The sequence below is a fragment of the Chiroxiphia lanceolata genome, chromosome 4, assembly GCF_009829145.1.
Source record: "Chiroxiphia lanceolata isolate bChiLan1 chromosome 4, bChiLan1.pri, whole genome shotgun sequence".
NCBI classification, from domain to species: domain Eukaryota; kingdom Metazoa; phylum Chordata; class Aves; order Passeriformes; family Pipridae; genus Chiroxiphia; species Chiroxiphia lanceolata.
The window spans coordinates 35,583,940-35,604,802 of record NC_045640.1 but is presented as its reverse complement, the minus strand read 5'-3'; the positions used below and the strand labels follow the sequence as shown (position 1 = coordinate 35,604,802).

The window sequence follows — 20,863 nt, the reverse complement described above, 5'->3', positions numbered from 1 at the left end:
GATTATGTGATATCCAGTTTAAACCTTTGTCTAGTAGTCTGTCGAGGCAGCATGCAGATACAAAAGCTGAGGTCACAAAATGAGGGAAAAGCAGAACTGGTATCAGCATCATGTATCTAGAGAGACTTAGAATTGTCTTTTCCTCATTTTTTCCTGTTTAAACATATTTCCATGTTCATCTTATTTTCGGCATATATTTTGCATGTCATTCCTTGCTATCACTGTTACCTACAAAGGCAAAAAAGATTCCCATGAGTAGTCAGAACTATTTGATCAGTAAGAGAACTGCTTTACAAAATGCAAACCACTTGAACTGATTTTTGTATTATACTGACATTTACAATTATAGTTCTTTTCATCAAGATTAAAGCTTGAATATATTCTGAACCCAAGCAATTTGTAGAAAATATTTTTCATTTTATTTTGGAGCTCTGAGAGAGAAAAAAGTAGGAATCCACTTTCTCTGAATACATTAGGAAAAGGAAAGTTAACACACTTGCATATGTTACGTTCACAGGGAAGCAAAGCTTCAGCATTTTTTGTCCTTTTTTTTCTTTATTTTCCTAATAGTTAAAAAAGGTAGTTAAAATTTTAAAGGTTTGAACTGTTTGAAAATGGAGTTTTATTTTGGGAAAATAGGAATAGAAGTCAGTCTGTTCCTTTAATTTACAAGAGTACAGTTAAGATGAACAAATATGTATTCTTGGAGGGAGTTTAAGTGCATGACTAGTCTAAACCCATCATCATGGCTGGGCTTCGCGAACAAAGACTTGGGAAGGGCTCTACCCACGTTTGTTGCAAAGTCTAAACCAACTCAAAGCTTACATCACAAGCATCATCATAAGAAGCTTTCCACGTTACTGAATGGACTTCCTTAGTGCTGTCTGCACATCAAGCTTCTCCTAATTCCCCTATTGATAACTCCAGTAATGTCTGAAACCACAACCTTCCTAAATTCAAAGTAAAAGGAATGAATGTGATGAGCTATGCTGCAACTTTCCCTGTCATTACTGTAACTTTTTCCCAACAATAAATTTTCACTTTGTTTAATTGTAAGCCATGCTTCACATTATTGTCTCCATTTTCTCAGCAAAGCATCTGGAGACAGACATTAATGTTATTACTCTGGTAATAATCGTGTTAAATAAATGCAGAAAAGCAATTGCACATAACTATTTGTTATTATAGTTCTGCTGCTATTGCACTCCAGTGAAGATCAGGACTCAGTCTGCTATAAAACAACATAAAAGAACTTGACAGTATAAATACCCAGTGAAAAATGGATTGCTAAAACTAAAAGAATCATGAAGTGATTCTTTTAGTGATGACCATTTTTGGGTTGCTTTTTATTTTATAAATAGTTTTATATTCAATAATATATGCAGAAAAAAAACAACTAGAAAAAGCCTGATGAAAAGAGAATTTAGAAAGTAATTAAAATATGTTAGAAGAAAAAGATGTGGGCAGAAAAAGAGGACAAAACAGTGGAAGTTGGACAAAAAGGCTGTTCTGAATGACTGTTCAAGATTTACAGTCAGTGGTACATCAGAGTAAAAAATATTGTCCAATAATATCCTGGTAATGGCAGAAGCAATTTCTGCAGCTGCTTCTGCTGGCTGCACTCTGCAGCTGATCCCACTAAGAGTACCTTTCCCAGTAGATTAAGAAAACTGTTACTCAGCTACAGAAAATAGGCTCACAATATTAAAATGCTTATTAAATACTGACAGCATCTTTTCTATATTAAGCCAAAGAAAATCTAGCATAAAGTCTCACTTTAATTTAATTGTGGGATGCACAAAATCTCTGAAGGGTTGTACCTGAGCAGGTGTTAGGGCATTTCAGCCAAGCGAAGGGTGGGCCAGGCAGGTGTGTGGCATTAAGGGGCGACCTGGTAAGTTTGGAGCAAATGCAAGAGAGAGCAAGCAGCAGATGCCAATCAGTACTGATTGAGCCCACCTGGGAAGAGCACTTCCCAGTACTCCTTGGGAGATCACCTATGGCTTGCTCTGAGGACAGCTTATTAGTTCTGAGGTTTGATGCCTTTCTTAGCTGAAGGAGTAAGTCTGAACTACTGTGGAGAATTTGGGTTTATTTTTTTAGATGAGATCTGCTATATTCTGAAAGCAAATGAATCAAAGTACTAGCATTCCTTAAGAAAATAGGCAGATGACATACTTATAGATCATCAATAATTTGTGGAGATGGCTGCGAAATGGAGAAGAATCTGAATTAGCAGAGAAGAAAAAAAAAAGAGAAATTTAGAAAAAGAATTGGAAGAATATGCACCATATTCTCCTAATTAAGGAACTGTAAGTGTAGGTGTTTGTGACCAAGGGAAAAACAACACCTTAATGAGCTAGATGCTCCTCCTGTAAAATCTACAAAAGACACTAGGGCTCTACACCTTGTTGCCAAGCAGAAGATGTAAGCAGCAGAATACTTCCAACGTGTAGAACAGAAGACCAAAGAGAACCTGGATGATTCTGGATTTAGGTAAGTGTGGGCCTGACTCATAAACCCAATTCCTTGAAAGCAGTGTGTGTGAAGAAAGGAGCTGATGCTATGATGAGTTAACTGAAGTAAGTTAGCTTATCTTTTGTTAAACTAAGTATGCAAATCCTGGAGAATCTTAGAGGAAGATTTGCATCCTCCTTCATTTTACCGTATCTCCTTCCACTAATCCTGGTAGAGGGGAAGATGTTGCTTTTCCAAACTGCAGATCTTGACAGAAGGTATGCTAGAAAGTGAGGCATGCCAAGAACGAATGGTTCAGACCAGGAGCAGTCTGAACAGCTTCCTGGCTGTTACATGTGAAGCACGTCATGGAAGTTATGCAGTGAAATGCTGGGCATGGCAAAGAGAGGAAGTCAGTGTAGGGAGGAAGGTGAGATGCTGTTCAGTTGTCCTGCTTATTGACATAGTGTACTAACTGTTTGCAAGCCTGTTCTGTTAAGCTAGGGAATATTTTGGGAATAGCAAAATGAGAACTACCAAGTACCAACTTGTACTGGGCTACTCTGTGCAATATTCTTAAAATATAAAAATAGCTGTGAATAAGTGATGCTACAGGAGTCCTTCCCCAGCTAGGCAACTGTATGGAACAGTTCCTTTCTCCTGAAGTATCAAGGTCTGAGCCTTTACAAGTAAATGAAGCATGAGGAGCCTTGCTGCTGTTGCTTGATTCTTCAGCTACTATTCTTAGTATGCCTTCTTTTATTCTTGCACTGCATTATGCTGTGCCCTGTAACATTTCACCATTCTTTCCAGCTGAAATATAACCTCGTCCATGTCTTCTCTTGTTCCTTAACTCTTTCGTATTCTGTGTGATTTAATTTTTCATACTTTTTGATGTTTTCCTTCTTGACCACGTTATCTTATCACTGCTTCTGCCTCTCCTTCCAATTCCCTCTGTATGATTTTCTTTCTAGCCCTGTTTTCCCACATCTCACCTTGTTGTCTTATCTCATTCTGTTCTCATTACATATCTCTCAATGAGTGTTTGTTAAGGTGAGAAGAAAAATAACTAAATACTTTGCCAGTTCCCTTTTAAAGGTCTTTTCTCTAATTATTAGCAAAAAGTTGTGCTTGCTGAAACAAATTACCAAACCATGTTTTCTCCCGTGATTCACTTGAAATTAACTTATGTATTAAATATTAAAGATAGACTGTTGACAACATAGTCAAGCCTAAAGAAAGAAATATCTGTGAATGCTTGCAAGAAGCTAGCATTTTTACCATGAAGCGGTGGTTTTGGTGGGCAGAATTCTCAGCTGCAGTTATTCATATGGCAACTTCAGAATAAGCTGATGTCTCAGTCTCGTAAAAGCCAGTCAGCCAACAAATATTTGCCTGGTGGGAGGGAGGCTGGAGTATGGGAAAAACCTGAGACAGTGTGAATTAGAAAGCTAACTGTAAATTGGATTTTTTAAAAGGCAACTTAAATAACAAAATTAAATACCAGTTCATAGTTATGTCTATGACTTTGGAAGTTATTAAAAGCAACTGGCAGCCATAGAAAGCTGGGTCACACTAATTAGTCCTTTCTTATAAGAAACCCTCTTTTAGACTCTCTTTAAAAAGAAAAAAAAAATCAACTTTCCAAAGGCATAGGGACACTTTTGTAAATGTCAGATACATGAGAAATGAAAGAGAAATTTCTTTATACTTTCATTTTTAGTCCTTTTAAAAGGTGAATTTTCTTCTCCTGTTTTCCACTAATTATTGCTAACCATAACACTGCTTCTTGTAACCCTGTTTTAAATGATACACTGTAGATCTCTCATCTATACAGAAGAATCATTTTTTTCAGAAGTATTATTTAACCATCAATGCTTTAAAACTTTTCTTTTAAAGAAATGGTGAGTTGTTGTTTTATTTTTTTAAAAGTGGGGGGAGGGGGCAGGGCTACCAGTGTGGCTTCGAGAAGCTGTGAGAAGCTACCAGAAGCTTCCCCTATGTCCGATGGAGCCAGTGCCAGCCAGCTCCAACATCCATCTGCTGAGAGAGGAGTGAGAATATGTGAGAGCAACCCATGAAGCTTTCATTCTATTTTCCTTCCTCTGTCCAGCTGAGAAGTGATAGAGCTGCTGTGGTGGGCACCTGTAATCCAGCCAGGCTCAACCCACCATAGGCACTCTAATGGCTCCTTACTTTAGGACTGCACAGGTTCTTTTCATTTACAATCACTGAGATCTTGTTGTCCTCTGAAGACTCTCTTTCTCCCTATGGGAAAGGAATACTGGCTAAAACCCTAAACCCAAGGAAAAATAAGCATTAAACTTGTTCCTGACTGTGGTTCATGTACTCTCAGTAGCAGATGAATACACAGTAGATGTGGTTTAGGGGAGGGAGTAAAAAAAGTAAAGAGGTGCCTTGTGCTGTGGTATATTATGATATGTTGACTGGTACAGGTGACTTTAAGATTTTATTTCTACTAGGTTATAAAAAATAACACCCCCCAACTCACCCATGCCCCCCCCCCCCAAAAAAAAAAAGAAAAAACCCTGAACAAAAGACTTTAAAACAAAAAAACCACCCCAACACAGGGTAAGGATATATTGATAGCACTCATTTGAAGGAACTGTGGGTATGTGTGCTGTTTCTGGTCTGAGTTCCTGTGTCTTGATGATTCTGTACATGATATCATTATATTGCATAATGATAATACAGCTAGCTGCCTTAGTGATGTGATGGGAATGCATTAATATAAGCCTTGTCCCTGACGTGTAGGATTTGTTAGGTCAGGTACAGATCTATACTGAGATTTTTGCTAATATATGACTTAGGAGTCAGTACCCTCCAGGAGATGCACTTCTCTGCAGTATGCTGTGTTGTACTGAGGATGTACTTGTGGTTCCATGTTTGGCTTCAAAAATTATTATTTCTGTCCAATTTTCTTGGTTTTGTTTATTCAGTTTTAGTTGCTCCTGTTTACCAATGTTTATATATTCAGAATATACAAGAAGTGTTTACCCAGTCATTTCAGGTTCTTGCAGTCCCTGTCTCTGAGCTTTTGTGAATGAACTGTGACAGAGAAACTGTATTAAATAAGTAGATGTAAATATGACTGAAGTACAAGTGGGGCTTGTATTGAATCAGAAATACAGCAAAGTTTTCCTTTCAGTGTCCTATCACGTAGGAACGTACTGTTGCTCATACAAATGTGATAAATTGCCTATGCATAATAAAAAGTTTCACCTCTTTATGATTCACCATATAAACTTGATTTCTATAGAACTTTTTTGATGACTCTTATGTGCTTTATTACTCCTTTTTAGATATAGTTCATCCTAAAATGTTCTTTAAAGCAGTATTTTTTCTGCTTTCTTGTTCTTAAGTATGCTTATAGAATTGTCATAGAAAGGGATCTCACAGTATTGAATACTTCTTCAGACTTTAAGTGAATTAATAAACCAATGATTAACAACTTTGAATTGCTTATGCTTATTCAGTATGATTTTGTGTCTATGCTTTTATATCCACAAGTTAAAGATTGGATACATTTTAAATAGGTTGTTGGTCAAAAGATATTGCGCTAGCAAGCTGCTTGCAGTAAGCTCCTGCTGGTAGCAGACATGAAGAAAGGAACGATTATTCTGTGGTTAACTCTTTTAAAGCTTATTTTTATGTGTTTCAAGCCTGTCAGAACAGAATGCTGTTTACACTTTGGCATCTTGAGCCCTGTCAGCCCTTAATAATTACCAGTCACTGGCAGACACTTCTTACTGCTCCAATTTCTCTTGTGCAGCTCTACCTAGCCACGAATCTGAAACGGGGGCCTGTGTAGCGCTACTAGGTTTGAGCTAAAGTGGAAAGTGTACTTGGCAGGTAGGATGCTTCTCAATGTGCTCACTTACTGTAATCTGAAGATTTACAGCTTCCCTGGGTGAAAAAAGTCTTGCTTTTGATGTGGATGTTGTGAGATTAGTTTAATCCCAGGCCTGTTAAAATAAAATGAGAGTCCTTTTTCATGAGATTTCAAATGGTCAGATTAGTTACAAGGCTTAAAAAATGTAAAATCAATAAATAGTTTTGGTATAGTCAAGATGAAGTTCTATTGAATGTCCCTCATCTTCAGGAATCCTGCCTTTGCTTGTGAGCAAGGGGCAGTAGGGTTTCAGAGAGGTTTTCTCTTAAATCTGCGCAAATCTCACAGGCAGGTTCAGTCTTTTCACTTTAACTTATCTCTTTATATTTTTTCTGTCCTGGAAATAGTCTGTTTAATTAAACATTGCTTCAGTCTCTTACAAATGTGTGCGTCTCTCTGTTAGAGCAATGCATCATCTCTATTTGCCTTGCCAGGAAATAGCTACTTGCTGCATTTCTCCCAGCACCTTGCATGTCTTATGTTGCACTCTGCATTCCACATTATGGGAGCACGTGAGCAATTTGTCATACAAAGGTTCAAAAAGAATGGAATGTAGCTTGTTACTTACTGGATATGGTAATACTTAATTGCTTTGGAATACCTGATCTCCAACTTCTTTCCTCAAAGCAGGAAGACCTCCAATAGTCACACAGCTTTCTGCTGCACAGATTTGATTGTCGTAAGTTGTGAAAAGCAATTATTTTGGAGGATATGGATTGTAAAATTGGAAGTAAATTCTTACAGTTCAAACTGTAATTTGTTGTGGTTTGGTTTGCCTTTTTTAATTGATACCTTATTTTCAGTCTCTGGAGGAAATGCACCTTTTTGGGTATTTTGGGGTTTTTTTGGTATTTCTTATGTCTGCCGTGAGTTACAGTGATCAAATATACAGATTTCTTGCACAACAAGATGTGTCCAAAGTAGATTTTTATTTCGAATCAAAAAGAGCAAATTCTTACTCTGAAGGTAAATATTTGATTTTGTTCTTAAATGTTTCCCATGTCAACTGTGTATATGTTTTTGGTTGTGATTTTAACTTGCCTTCCACCTGACTGAAAAAAGAAGCACCCATCCACATCTGCTTATTTTATTAAAAAAAAAAAACCTAAGGAACAAAATGTGCTGATGACTATCTTTTCTCTTTAAACAGAAAAATCTATAAAATTTACAGAAAATAAGTCAAACAATGAGGTAAATAGAGCATTTCTGATTTAACAGATTTTGTTCAGATATCCTTGATCTAGCAACAAACTTTTTGATGAGTTTACCATTCTGTTTGTCGTTTGTTTGTTTGTTTTTCTAAAAGTGGAAAGAAAAAATACATATACAATATCTTTTAAACATAGCAGCTTAGAAAATTTAGCTTGCATGAGTGATCTAGGTATTTTAGCCTCCAGTGTATTTTGAGATTATATAAATTATATGTATCACTATATAAGCCCTTATATGTAATGTAAAAAAATAGTTTTATCTGCAGTTCCAAAATCTATGTATAGGTCCTCATGTTTATTACATTTTATTGTGTCCAAGCTTAGTTTTGTTCCCCTGATTGCTTAATGATTAGTTCACTCACCTACATATAGGATTGAATTTATGCCCCTTGTCAGTAATGTTAAGATTGTCTTTAAAATGGGCACTTGAATTAATATTGCTCTTGGTGTGGAACTAAATTTTCTCTGTGAGGGGAAAAACAGGAAATCAGATATGGTCTCAGAGCAGGTGATGGCTCTTTTTTATGTATATATATTTGTGTTCAGAGGTGCAGACAAATTGCCTTTGACAGCTAGAGAGCAAACCAGAACTTCCCCATCTTTCAGAAACTAAAGCAAAAGAGTGGGCATGTAGTTGCTGCTTCAGCAAAGGGTTTGGGAGCTGAAAGAAGGCAAATTGGAAATGTACTAGTAGTGTTAATTTTACAAAGTTTAAACGTGGAATTACAGGCTTAGAGTTGTGGGATTTGGAGCTTTCTTTTTAGAGCTCTACACAGAACTGTCAAATGGCCTATTTGATTATTTGAATCAAGTGCCTTTAGTAACTAGCTCATGCAGTCCTAATACTGAGCCTGAATTCAAGCTTACCTTTGAGAAAATCTTGAGTTATTGCTGCTCACAGGTGATGGTCTTCTAGTCCTTGTGTGTAATTTTAAGTATTATTTTAAGATTACCTACTTCTATTAGAGTGTGAGGGAATAAATCAATATGGCACATCTACTTCCCTAATCCTACTTTAACCATGTATATCATGTAATCAGGCCCCTTTTCCACATGGGGACAGTCACGTGTGAATGCCCCTTGAATGCTTTTAAAGTATGTTGGATTTGTATATAGCTTATGGAATTATTGACTGTAAGATCTTTAAATTTTCTTTTGGTATAATAAAGTAGCTATCTGTGTGTCATAGTTAAAGTCTGTAATGCAGTCCAAAAAGCAATATCATTACACTGGCTCAGAATTTTACTGAAACAGATAAACAAGGAAAACTTTAGCAGTGGTTTTCCTTAATCAGTATAGTAAAAGTTGCTCTTATGCCTGCTGCAGGTCTTGAAGGCTTGTCAGTGCAGGACAATAAGCAGAACTCCATTCTTCTCTGCCACTCAGTTAGCAGGAGACATGTTGAAAGTTATCAACTTTAAACAAGTTGAGTTTTGAGATTAGTGTCAAGCATCTTTCCTGGAATAAGCATCTTTGCAAGGTATCTTATTAACATTTCTGTTCACTGCAGTAAACTGATGTGTACTAGTACTGCAAGGTGGTTAATTTCCAAATATCTATTTTAACATCTGCTTAGCATGGTTTTGATGTCATACTGCTCCTATTCAAGCAGAAAGCATTTCTTTGGAATAAATAGCTTAAATAAACTAACAATTTTAATAGGAACTGAAAACATTATTTTACCAGTGGGTCACGCCCAATTTCTAAGCTTTATTGTTCTCATTTTGTTAGTAAAGACTCATATATTTATGTACATTTTAATTAGTATCTAGTATCTTTAATGATGGAAGTGGGAGATGAGAGAAACCAAAGAATTCTGTTGCAGGTATTGCTAATATAAAGAACCAAGTCTATCCTTTCTTAATTCATACATTTAATTAAATCTGGGGTTTGATTCACAACAATGCTTAACTCTGTTAAATGAGAATATTAAAAACAAACAAACAGAACCACTAAACTGTAAGAGACAGAGACTGTTTATCTTGCATTCAGGCTTATCATCCTGTACCAGAACGCCTCCTATTTTAACAATCTAGCAAATATGGAAACAGTGATCTTTAATTTGTCTAAGTTGCATGTGTGAATGAATACTACTGAGTAATATTGGGAAAAAACACTGCGCATGGTGCAAATTGTTACATATTATGTGTTTTTCAACCTGTACAAAGAAGAAAAGATGACTTCACATCTCATGTGTTTTAGAAGACTATTTTCTCATAACATGCTGAGCAATTTATGACTTCTGTTTATTCTTATTGTGCAGTTTTCCCAACACTCACCCAAGGTTCTGCTGCTGTAAACTTGGTTGCACAGTTTTATGCAAAGGTTTCCTGGTATAATTTACTTTTCCCCCATTCTGACTGGGAGGCCAGATAGATTTGTTTCATTTCATCTTAATCTTTTTCTTGTAAACCTGCAAATAAGGTGTTTCGTTGCAAGTTGTCTGTCTCACCTTTTGTATTAAAACTCAGTTTCCTGTGTTATACAAAGTGTGTAACATACTGGTAGAGTTTAAAATAAAGCATAATTCTATTTAAGGAATCATAGATCTTGTGTATAGAGGAGGGGGCAAATGGAGCAGTGCTTGCAACTAAGATGTTTTAATGGGTGCAAACACATATTTACTTTGAAAGATCATCGTAGCCCAGAGTGAAAACTTTTATCTTTCTTTATATTGCTTCTACAATTGTAGGATCTCAATAGCTAAGGGTACATGGACATGTTTTATTCATTCTACTGTAACATATAAGGAGTCACATTAAGAATTCGGAGACATTTTCTAAATTAGAAGTTATCTGTGGGCTTAACTACTTTCATGGATCCTAAAGGCCTGACTTTGTCAATATGTACAGTTGATTGTTATTTCACTTACTAGACATTGGTATTTCTATATAACAAAGGAAAAATACAAGTAAGATTACCTGTAAGATTAAGCAAATCATGCTTATTGATTGCATTTTCTTTTATTTCTCTTGGCTCTAGCCAAACCCTTTTTCATGTCAAAAATAGAATATACCAATGTAAGAGAAACTATTTAATGCTATTTAATCACTGACTGTAGATATAAGATAATTGTTATTGGCAATGTGATCAGATTTGCACTTTTCTCAATCTGATATATTTGATAAGTCCAGTGGAATAAGTGATAAAATGGAGATACCATTATCTTGGTTTCAATATATTAAAAGTCAACCGATACGTATCTTTATTATCTGGTCCTAATCTTGGAATTTTACTTTGCCAGTTAGAAGAGAATGCATCCTCATTGTAGTAATTTGTGTCTATTGCTGGAGTATTAGAATGAGTTAGATCTTATTTTTCGTTCCATTAGGTTTTGGTTTTGTGTGTTCTGAATTTTTATTCCTATGGTCCCAAGGCAGCATTTGTTATTTCATTCTGTGACAGTGTCTCTATAAACACATAATTTCCACTTGCCTTGCATTTGTGATTCTTAATTCATGGTGGGAGGGGGGGAATAAGAAAGAAACATAGACCTTATTGGGGGTATATTTCTTATTTATCTTATGAGGAGATTCTTATCAGCATTTGCAATTCAAAGTTTATTATACATTAAATTAATATATTATGTTGTTTTGACTTCTTAACAGGCAATAACTTTGAACTATAACTTCATGCTTTCATTGAGAATATAGAATCTACATCAAAGAAGTAACAGTAAGTGTGAGGTTTTTTAATGAAGTTTTTCTTTTTTTAAGTCTTTGATGTTTACTTAAAATGTGTTCTGGGAAGCCATTATGACTACTGACTATAGCCAATGATGAAATGATCTCAGATGGTTGTTGCTCAGAATATTTAGTTATCTTTCATAAAAGGACAACCAAATTGGAGTAAAGGACTCTATTTCAGTTGGCTGTAATTCCCAGTGTTTTCATTGAATGGCATAAATTTGTCTATGAAACTATTTTTTGGCTATTAAAATTACTAGAAATTAAAGTGGAAGAGTTACTATACTTTTACAGGAAGTTTTATTATACTTTAATGGGTTTCAGGAAATAAGAAAAGCAGAAAGTTAGTATGTTAGAAGGAGAATGAATCAGTGTTCTGAAAGACTGAATGAAGGTACAAAAGTGGTTCATGATAGGCTATTTTAGGTTATTGCTTTGGGTTTTTGCAACCAGGGTTAAAAATAACGCTGGCTGTATGCCATCAACAATAATTTTAAGAAGACTTCATTGTCTTTCCAAAAGACACTACTCTTCTTAATAGCTTTTAAGAGTCTTCATGTAAAACAACGCAACGTGAAATTGCTATGCACATTAAGGCTTTACATCCTTTGCAAATGAATTTTAAATACATACCTGTTGTACGATTGAATATAAAAGTGAATTTATATCAGTTGCTGTGTTTATTACCAAGGGAATGATTTAAGAAGTTTATATGTTTTTATTAGCTTCCAGTTTACCTTCAGTTTTCATTAGATATTGAATGAGGATTGTTGGAGGGAAACAGGCAGTCTTGCACTCTAAAGCAGGGTGTGATGCTAGAGGGTTTTTATGACCTCAGGACATCATAGCTTGGGGCAATGTCTGATCAAGATCAGAAGAGAAATCACTCTAGTATTTGGAGTGGTCTGTAACAATCAACGTAGTTACAAAAACAATCAAAAAACAATTATATTAATCTTATAGCTCTACAAGTTGTGGTGCAATGAATTAAGATCTAATTAAATCCTTTAATAAAGATTTACTGAGTATTTTTAAATCAATTTACCTGCAGCAATTTTGGTGTATATTTAAGTTGACACAGATGTTGAATCACTTGTTCACTATTCTTTTAAGTAAAGGAAGTGTTGCTGATCTTGGTGGAGGAGGAATCAGCTTTAATTTCCAACATGAAAATCTTGGGCTACAGCAGGATGCAGCATTTTGGGAAACACTTTATAACCTTTCCTGGGTCAATTTCTTTTTATAGGGTTCATTTTTTTAGAGCTATTTTATTTATTGCTAGTGACCTGGTGTACTTGAAAGCAGCAGAGTACTTCTGAAGGATTCTGTATAAATATTTACATAAATACAAACTACATCTTTCTCGATCGTCACAAAATTGTTTAAACTCTTCCTGATGGCAGTCTGGTCTCTGTGGGGAAAAATGGCTGCGCTCCATCACATGATGCTATTTTTTAAATAGGCCAAGTGGGCCGAGGTTTGGGTCTTTTGGGGTTTTGTTTAGTTTGTGCAGTTGAAATGAGACTGGGGGTGGGACCACAGTTGAGTCTCTTCCAAAAAAAAACCCTGGGATTTGATTTGTAGAGAAATCAATAGGAAGAATTGGACCTTCATTTTAGAGCTTTGTGATAAACTGTTTTGTTTTGAGTTTTTTTCCTTGTTACTAGCTTTTATTTTAATGGGTAGTCTGTTTGTCCCCACATGCTATGATAGTATTGAGCCAATGCATATCGCTTGCTTCTCAACTAAGCAGTGAAGAAATGTCAAAGAAGAAAATATCAACCAGAAGTAGAGATGATTTTGTTCTGACATAGAGGCAAATGAATTTTAAATGTTTACAGGAGTTGCTTAAGAGGCAGTATTTGATCTTGGACAGGAAGATATATTTTATGCTTATTCACTTGTAGTTCTCTCACTTGAAAACAAACGAAGTATTGCATTGCTTTCCTAAATATAACACTAAAATGTGCTTATTTCACTACAAGCAAGAATTAATAGAAAAAAATAACCCTATTATGCATTATTATTTTGGGTGAGTTTTCAAGAATATATCCTAATGTCCAACACATAGATCAAAATAATAGATAGTGAAGCTGTTCTGTCCACTTCTGTCACCAATTCTGAGTACATGTAGAAGCCCATGTGCAGTTTATCCTGAAAGCTCAGCTATTCGAACACATGTTGTTTAAAGAGGCCTTTTGAGAATTGCTCTCCTGATGAGGGGCAACATTTATTTATATTTTCTGTGTTCAGTTATATTTCTTGCCTGTGTAGAAATACCCTCTGGCTTGAAGGAGGCTAAGAACAGCAGGGAGCCCTTTACCTGGCCATCTCTTTAGATCGCCATTCTTATGTATACTTATTGTTTCACTAGAAACAGTGCTAGACTGGGATATTGCATTTTCAGTATGTCAGATGGTTTTGATTGAATTAGTAGCCTTATATTTAAATATGGAGGGAAAGCTATCAAAATCTCTAAAAATCAGTTTGTTTAGATGCCTTCTTGAAAGTTTGATCAGTAAGAGTATAATAGTAGAAAAATTAAATATTTGAATAAGTGAATTAACTGTATCCCCTGTAAAGACAAACAAAAGGACATAATTTGGATAGAAGTGTCATTAAAAGGATATAATTTAGCATTAGTGCATTATGTTAGCAAAATTAATTAAGTAAAATTTTTTATTCTTCTTGTATCTTTTGTGTTTGAAGTTCTGTTTATTCTGATCACTCTAATGGCTGTTGTTACTTTTTTTTCCCATATGTCCACCTCTCAGTTCTGTTACTGTCAGGTTTGCTTTGGTTTGGTTTTCTGTTTGGTTTGCTCTGCTCGTACTGAATCAAACTTGTGTGGGAATTTTGTTCTTCTTTTAATAGTACTGATTTGGTTACCAATAAGAAATTATGAAAATGATTATTTCAAGGGTGAAGAGCTAACATAATGAAAATCAAGGTGTTGACATGAATGTGCTTCTACCTTGACATTACATCTCTAAAATATTAGGAAACTGAATAATCCATTAGCTGTTTTCAGAGTGCCTTTTTCCCTTGTCTTCCAGAGTAACCCATCTATTGTGCTTGTAGAGTTCAAAAGCCTGTTGATACAGGTAGGCCCAGAGTGTACAAACCGATGTCCTTAATTGGAATGCTGCTATATTTAAATAATAACTTCCTAAATTATGGTAAATTAAGTAATATTTGAGACATCACTTTTATTTTACTTTCAGATGTAAAATAATTGGTGTACTCCAAGTTACATAGATAAGACTTTTGTAAAGCAGTAACTGAAAAAGCATCTGTCATGCTATTCAACCAGGTGAGCTTTGAAATAAGTGCTACGATACTTCTGGGTTTGGTGAGTTTAGCTTTTTTTGCATAAAGAAACATTGTTAGCATGGAATCAAAGCAATGATGATTGTCTGGGAAACATGCTTTCAAGGGTTACTTCCACAAATGAGAGTCATAAGTAAAAGCCCTTCAACTAGCATAGAACACATTAAACTGGAAGAACAAACAAGAATCTTTTTGGCAGATCAAAGGAAATGAAAGCATAAAAGATACTCTAGATGATCAGTTGGTCTAAATATCAGAATTGTAGTAATATCTTTTCTGTCTTCTTCTCCTCTGTTTTACCACTTTCATGTATAACTTGAATATTTTAGCCACTGGTATGTTTCCCTTCAAAAAGTTGCTCATTTGCTGCAACTTTAATGGCGTAGTGAGTGTTGAATATTATAAAGAGGCTTATATTCTTGTTTGAGAATGAAGTGTTAGTAGTTTTAGGATAATTAAATTGAGTTCATGTTCTAATGCGATAAAATTTTTAGCTGATTCTCTTCTATTTTGTTCAGTTAACTCTAGCAAAGGTAAACCAAACACTGAGGACTGTGTCTGGCATGTATAACACATACTTGTGTGTGTATGTATATAGATATGTAGGTGGCATATGATAGCTGTTGAAAGTGAGATAATATCTTCCTGTTTACCAAGAGTGGATTTTTACAGATCAGTCACAACATGCATTCTTGTATGGTCAGTAACTTAAAAGGTTTCAGGCAGAGGTGCTTCTAGATGACATAGTGACCATCTTTGGCCTGAAGACTGAATCAGGTCTGTCGACCCATAGACTGTTATTTGCCGCACTCTTTTTTCTTCTTTACTTTAAAACAGAACTTCTTTCAAATAAACAGGGAGTGAATGAGATTAATTGCTCTTGTGGCTTGTTCTTTTGTAAATCTTTTTCATTTTTCATATGACTGAAAATAGGTCCACTCTACAAGCAAAATAGTCCACTTCTGTATCTTTTAACATTCTCATGAATATACATGTTGAAATCTCATGAAATCTCATGAAATCCAGTCATACAGCTGGATTTCTGCATATAACTTGGGCTACATTCCAGCCTCTTAGATAGGGACAAATGTTGTTTGGTTATTACAGCTGTCCTTCTGGTCATATAAGAGATGAGGGGGTCGGGCTTGAGGTTTTAATGTGCCTCTGAGAGTCTGTGTGTCTAGGTCCTGACTAAAGCTGAGCAGTCAGTCACTCTGCGAACAAGGGAACCTTTTCGTAATTAAGGAAAATAAACTGAAATGAAATAAAATTTACTTGGCTTTTTGTCTTGAAATAAGATGGAATTAAGCTATTACAGAGCTTATATACAGCAAATAACTGTCACAAACCAAGATTTTTTTTCGTAGTGATATAGCAGGAGGAAAAAGCACTGGTCACTAAATCAAGTATGTAAATAGTAATAACAAAGTCATATTTTGAATGCTTTATACATAAAAGTAATTTGCTATTACAAATGAACTCATTCTGCTTGAGCATAAAACATTATCTTTGCCTTGACACTGAAAGGGAGGCTGGAACATATGTTGTTCCATAGTGGAACAGTGGAATCTTTCAAAAGCCATTGTTGTGGGAAGCGCTACATGTTGTACCAAAAAAGCCACTGCCGGCTGCAAAATTGAATGGGACACAAATGTATTGCACTCATAATATTAACTATAAAATTTGAAATTAACATCAGTTTCTGCTTCCATTACCATGTACTGATTAGCATAAAAGAAACTTTGCCCTAAGAACTGTGAGGTAATTAGCACAAAAAAAATCCAAACCCAAAAATGATTTCCAACTCAGAAAAGGCTGTAAATGAAAATGACTGGTGGGAAAGCACTGAGGCAAGGATGATATATATTTTCTGATATCTACTTAAGGCCAAATTGGGAGGGAGAGGATAATTTGCTGGGCAAGGCAGACCTTTGATTCACTGCACATGAATATTACCACAGGAAAAAAAATTAAAAAAACATTATTTCAAATTGCTGTAGTAAAGATGCATCTAAAATACTGCTTCCTTTCTGTAAGCCCTTTGTTATACAGTGACAATTATGGGAATGATCCTACAGTGTGTTAGTTGTCATTTCTAATGCTCAGCCATTAGCCAAAATATTGAGTTAAATTATGAGATTTTGATCTCTTCAGATCATCTGACAGTGCTTTCCCTCAAGCATCCAATAGTGTGTGTCAAATGGATGGAGAAATTTATCGAATCAGGGTATCGTAAAAGAAAACTGACTTGATATTATATAGTGCAAAGCATGAAAAGGGAAGTACAAAACAGAGGCTTTGCCTGGGGAGGTATCACTTGGTCTGCACTGAGGTCCTTAACTTCACTAGGAAGCACAAATAAATCCCCTGCAGCCACTAGTGGCAGATTTATTTATTAAAAAAACTAGTCCAATAGGTGACCTTTTCAAAACTATTTGTTGCTTTGTCCACTTTTAGTAACAGGAAGTGCTGCTTATGGAGCTTTCAAGTGTGGGAGGTTGCCTTGTTCACAGTATGTACCCTAATAGTTTTAAATGTAACCTCAGCAAATATGCAGTTCCAATGATTAGTATTAAATATAGTATATTTCAAAATAAATCAGTATAATGCTGCATCAGCATTTCAAAGAGTCCTAATGATTACTAGGTCCACAGAGGGGAGAATAAAGTGTGGAGAAAATAATTAGAATGACCTTGCATTACCAAGCTGGTGAGTGGTACTGGATCTTTGGTCACAAGTAATGGAGTTTCTCATAACATGCTGCTTATCAACAATATGTTCATGCAGATATCAATGAAAGTTAATATGAATACCTACACATGAATGTAAATTATAAACCAAGTATGACTTATATTTTCCTAAAGCATTGCAGTTTTACCTGAGCTAATTCATGAAGTATTTTTTTTCTTGTTCTTTTTATTAACTGAAGGCTTTTAGCACACTAAAAATTATTTCTAGAATAGTCCTTCATTGCTGGTATGTTTTCATACTGATGATGGTTTATATCAGGCAGTCTACCTTCTCTGAAGGTTAATGCTGTGTTTGGGCTTACACTACAGTAATATGTATTTAGTTTAGTAATGGTTGAAAACTTCTGCAGAGGTTACACTAGATACTAGGTTATCTTTAAAATAGAGTATTTATTAATACTCATAACCTCTCATAAACAAATGCTTGTTTGCTTCTTTATTTGCCTTTTGGTTTTAGAGTTAAGAAATTAAATGTATCTTAAGACACATTAGACTAAATTAGACTACAGAATGTTGACAATCTTCTAAAATATATGTAGAAGAACAGTAGTTTTAGCTGAGCATCAAGTTGTGTTTTCTTTTTCCACTATTTCTGCTAGTAACACTTACTGTAACTATGGTAAATACCCTGAACTCATTGTAAGATAGTCTATTCAGAATATGATGCCTTGTCTTTTAGCAGCCTTGGGACACAAATCTTGAACTTTTGCAACTACATAATTACTACATCAATGTTTACCCAGGACATGAAGTGAAAGTGTGTTGTGCAAAATTGTCTTTAGATAATTGTCTAAATGAAAATTCATATGACCTCTGGTATGTGATTTTGAAACTTAAATCTTGTAGAATGGGTTAAAGAGACAAAGTTTCCTACTTTTTCTTCATACAAATGCATTCATGTCAGCCCATTTCCTATCCATAGCTCACAGTCTGTGGAAATGAGAAATCAGCAATGCAATGCCTATATATGCTTTTATGATACAGCTGTCTACTTTATATGCATGAGCTTTCAGTTTTTATGTTGACTAATAAGCTGTTTTTGAGGTGATGAAGGTCTCTGTATACCAAATAACTTAGAAATATTATCCCAGTGGAAAAACTAACAAACTCTCAATACAACACGAGTTACCAAGAACTGAAAGCTAATTCAGCTTCATTGAGGGAAAAGCTAACTGTCAGGCAGAGGGGAAAAAGTCTTTGGAGACAAAGATGTTGCTAAGGGCAAGATTTTCACCCACAGTATATGTGTAGTGGGTTGACCCTGGCCAGATACCAGGTACCCACTAAAGCCACTCTCTCATTCTCCCGCTACAACTGGACAGAGGAGAGAGGAAAAAAAACAGCTAAGAATTCATGAGTAGAGATAAGAGCTGGGAGAGGTCGGTGACTGATTACCTTCACAGGCAAAACAAGACTCTAAGTGGGGATAGTACTTATTTATTACTAATAGGATAAGAGCCAAAGAGTAAGAAATAAAACAGTCTTAAAAACACCTTCCCCCCGCCCCTCCTTCCATGTCTCCCTCCTTCCCCCAACAGTGCAGGGGGATGGGGAATGGAGGTTGTGGTCAGTTGTTGTTTCTGCTGCTGCTCAGAGAGTCCTTCCCCTGCTCCGTGGGGTCATTCCCACAGGAGACAGTCTTTGATGGACCTCTCCGGTGTGAGTCCATCCCACGGGCAGTAGTCCTTCCCAAACTGCTGTTCTGTGGGTCACTCCTCTGTGGGGTGCAGTGCTTCATGAATGAGCTGTACTGACATGGGTCCCCCACAGGTGCTGCAAGTTCTACCCGGGAAAACCCTGCTCCAGCGTGGGCTTCCCTCTCCATGGGCCGCGGGTCTCCAGCAGGACCCCACTCCATCCTGGACCTCCCCCGGGGTCACAGCTTCTTTCATGCATCCACCTGCTCCAGCACGGGCTCCTCCATGGGCTGCAGGTGGGTCTCTGCACCCCAATGGTCCTCCATGGGCTGCAGGGGCACAGCTGCTCCACCATGGTCTGCACCACGGGCTGCGGGGGCCTCAGCTCTGGCACCTGGAGCACCTCCTCCCTTCCTTCTACGCTGATGTCTACATTGTTATGCCCATGTTCTCACTCCACTTCCCTGACTGGAATTTCTTCTGCGCAACAATCTTCTTTTTTTAAATATGTTATCACAGAGGCGTTACTATTACTCCTAATTGGCTCACTTTGCCAGCGGCAGGAAGTCCATCCTGGAGCCGCTGGTACTGGCTCCACGGGGCAAGGGAAGCTTCTAGCAGCTTCTAACAGAAGCCACCCCTGTAGCCCCCACACACACACACACCAAACCCAGCCACAGAAACCCACTACGATATGGAATTTTATGGGGATTAACGTAAAAAGCTGATAATTGAGGCAGTGTTAACTGTTTCAATGCTTATCAATACACTTAGCTGGAAAGATTTCTTTACAGAGGATTTCTTTACTGTCTGAGGATTACAGTTGCAATGTCCAGTTAAACCAAGCTCCACTGATGTAATTAAAAAAATATACTCTAGGTTCTTTGAATAATAAGCTAAGCTAAATATGAAGCATAAATATGAGATCCCAGTCACATGGTGATTTCATCCTATGGTACAGTTTACAAGGAAGGGAAAAGGTCAGCAAACAGCCTAGTTTTTCTTTTGCAAATAGTTATTGAGTGAATGTTTCATTTTGACAGTTGTCTGATTTTTAATGCTGAATGAAAACGTTCACTTGGGATTTATTATCCAGTTTAAAAAGATTTAAAGGCTTACTGGAAAAAAACCCAAACAAACAAAACCCACTTAATTTAGAATAATTATCTCTTTCAGATTAAAGTGAAAAGTAATGTGCTAGTATTTGGTATTTTAACTCTTACAAGTTCCATGGCACATCCACCAGAGTTATCTTTATTTCATCTATCTTACTGGTCAATTGGTGTGCTGAACAGGAAAAATTATCATTTGTACATCTCTAATCTCAAACCTGTTTATGAAGGGGGTGACGTTTACTATGAAACTAAAGTAGACCTGTTCTCAAGGTTGTCGAGAAACTATTGTGAATGTGTTTGACATCTTAAGTGGACATGTCTAGGCTTGTCAAGTGGTGTATAGAGGCAATTTGTTCCTCAGTCTTACTCTAGACGAGGTGGCATTAGGGGTTTGGGCAAAGAGGTGGCTTTATACAGATAACAACCATCTCAAGGTGATAGTGAAATCTGAAGGGGAGCTACTTCTGTTATGGTTATCACCCATTAACTGTGATTGTCCTCTTTAATCTTTTAGCTGGTGCTGTCCAGTACTAGTTACAGCACCATCTACGTGTTCACATAAGCTCAAACCCAGCAAAATCATGCTTAAATGGCTTTAACTGTGATTTGAACCCTTATTGAAATATTCCTGAGTATATCTCCCTGCTTTCAGATTTCTAGTATTGGGCACTACAAAATACTAGATTCAGACTTATGTAAAGTATAGTGGATTAATTCAGAGATTTGTGATGCAAGAAATGTCAGAATTTAAATATGTTTGATTT

The 20,863-nt window shown here is 36.2% G+C and overlaps 1 protein-coding gene across 5 annotated transcripts in view; it reads left to right on the top strand.

Moving 5' to 3' along the window:
- TENM3 (teneurin transmembrane protein 3) overlaps positions 1–20,863 on the top strand; it is a 1,309,047-nt gene that overhangs the window by 317,510 nt on the left and 970,674 nt on the right. For all 5 annotated transcript variants that reach the window (XM_032684675.1, XM_032684682.1, XM_032684680.1 and 2 more), the window contains exon 5: positions 11,190–11,256. The gene's annotated coding sequence lies outside the window, so the exon portion shown is untranslated. The remainder of the gene's footprint in view (positions 1–11,189; positions 11,257–20,863) is intronic.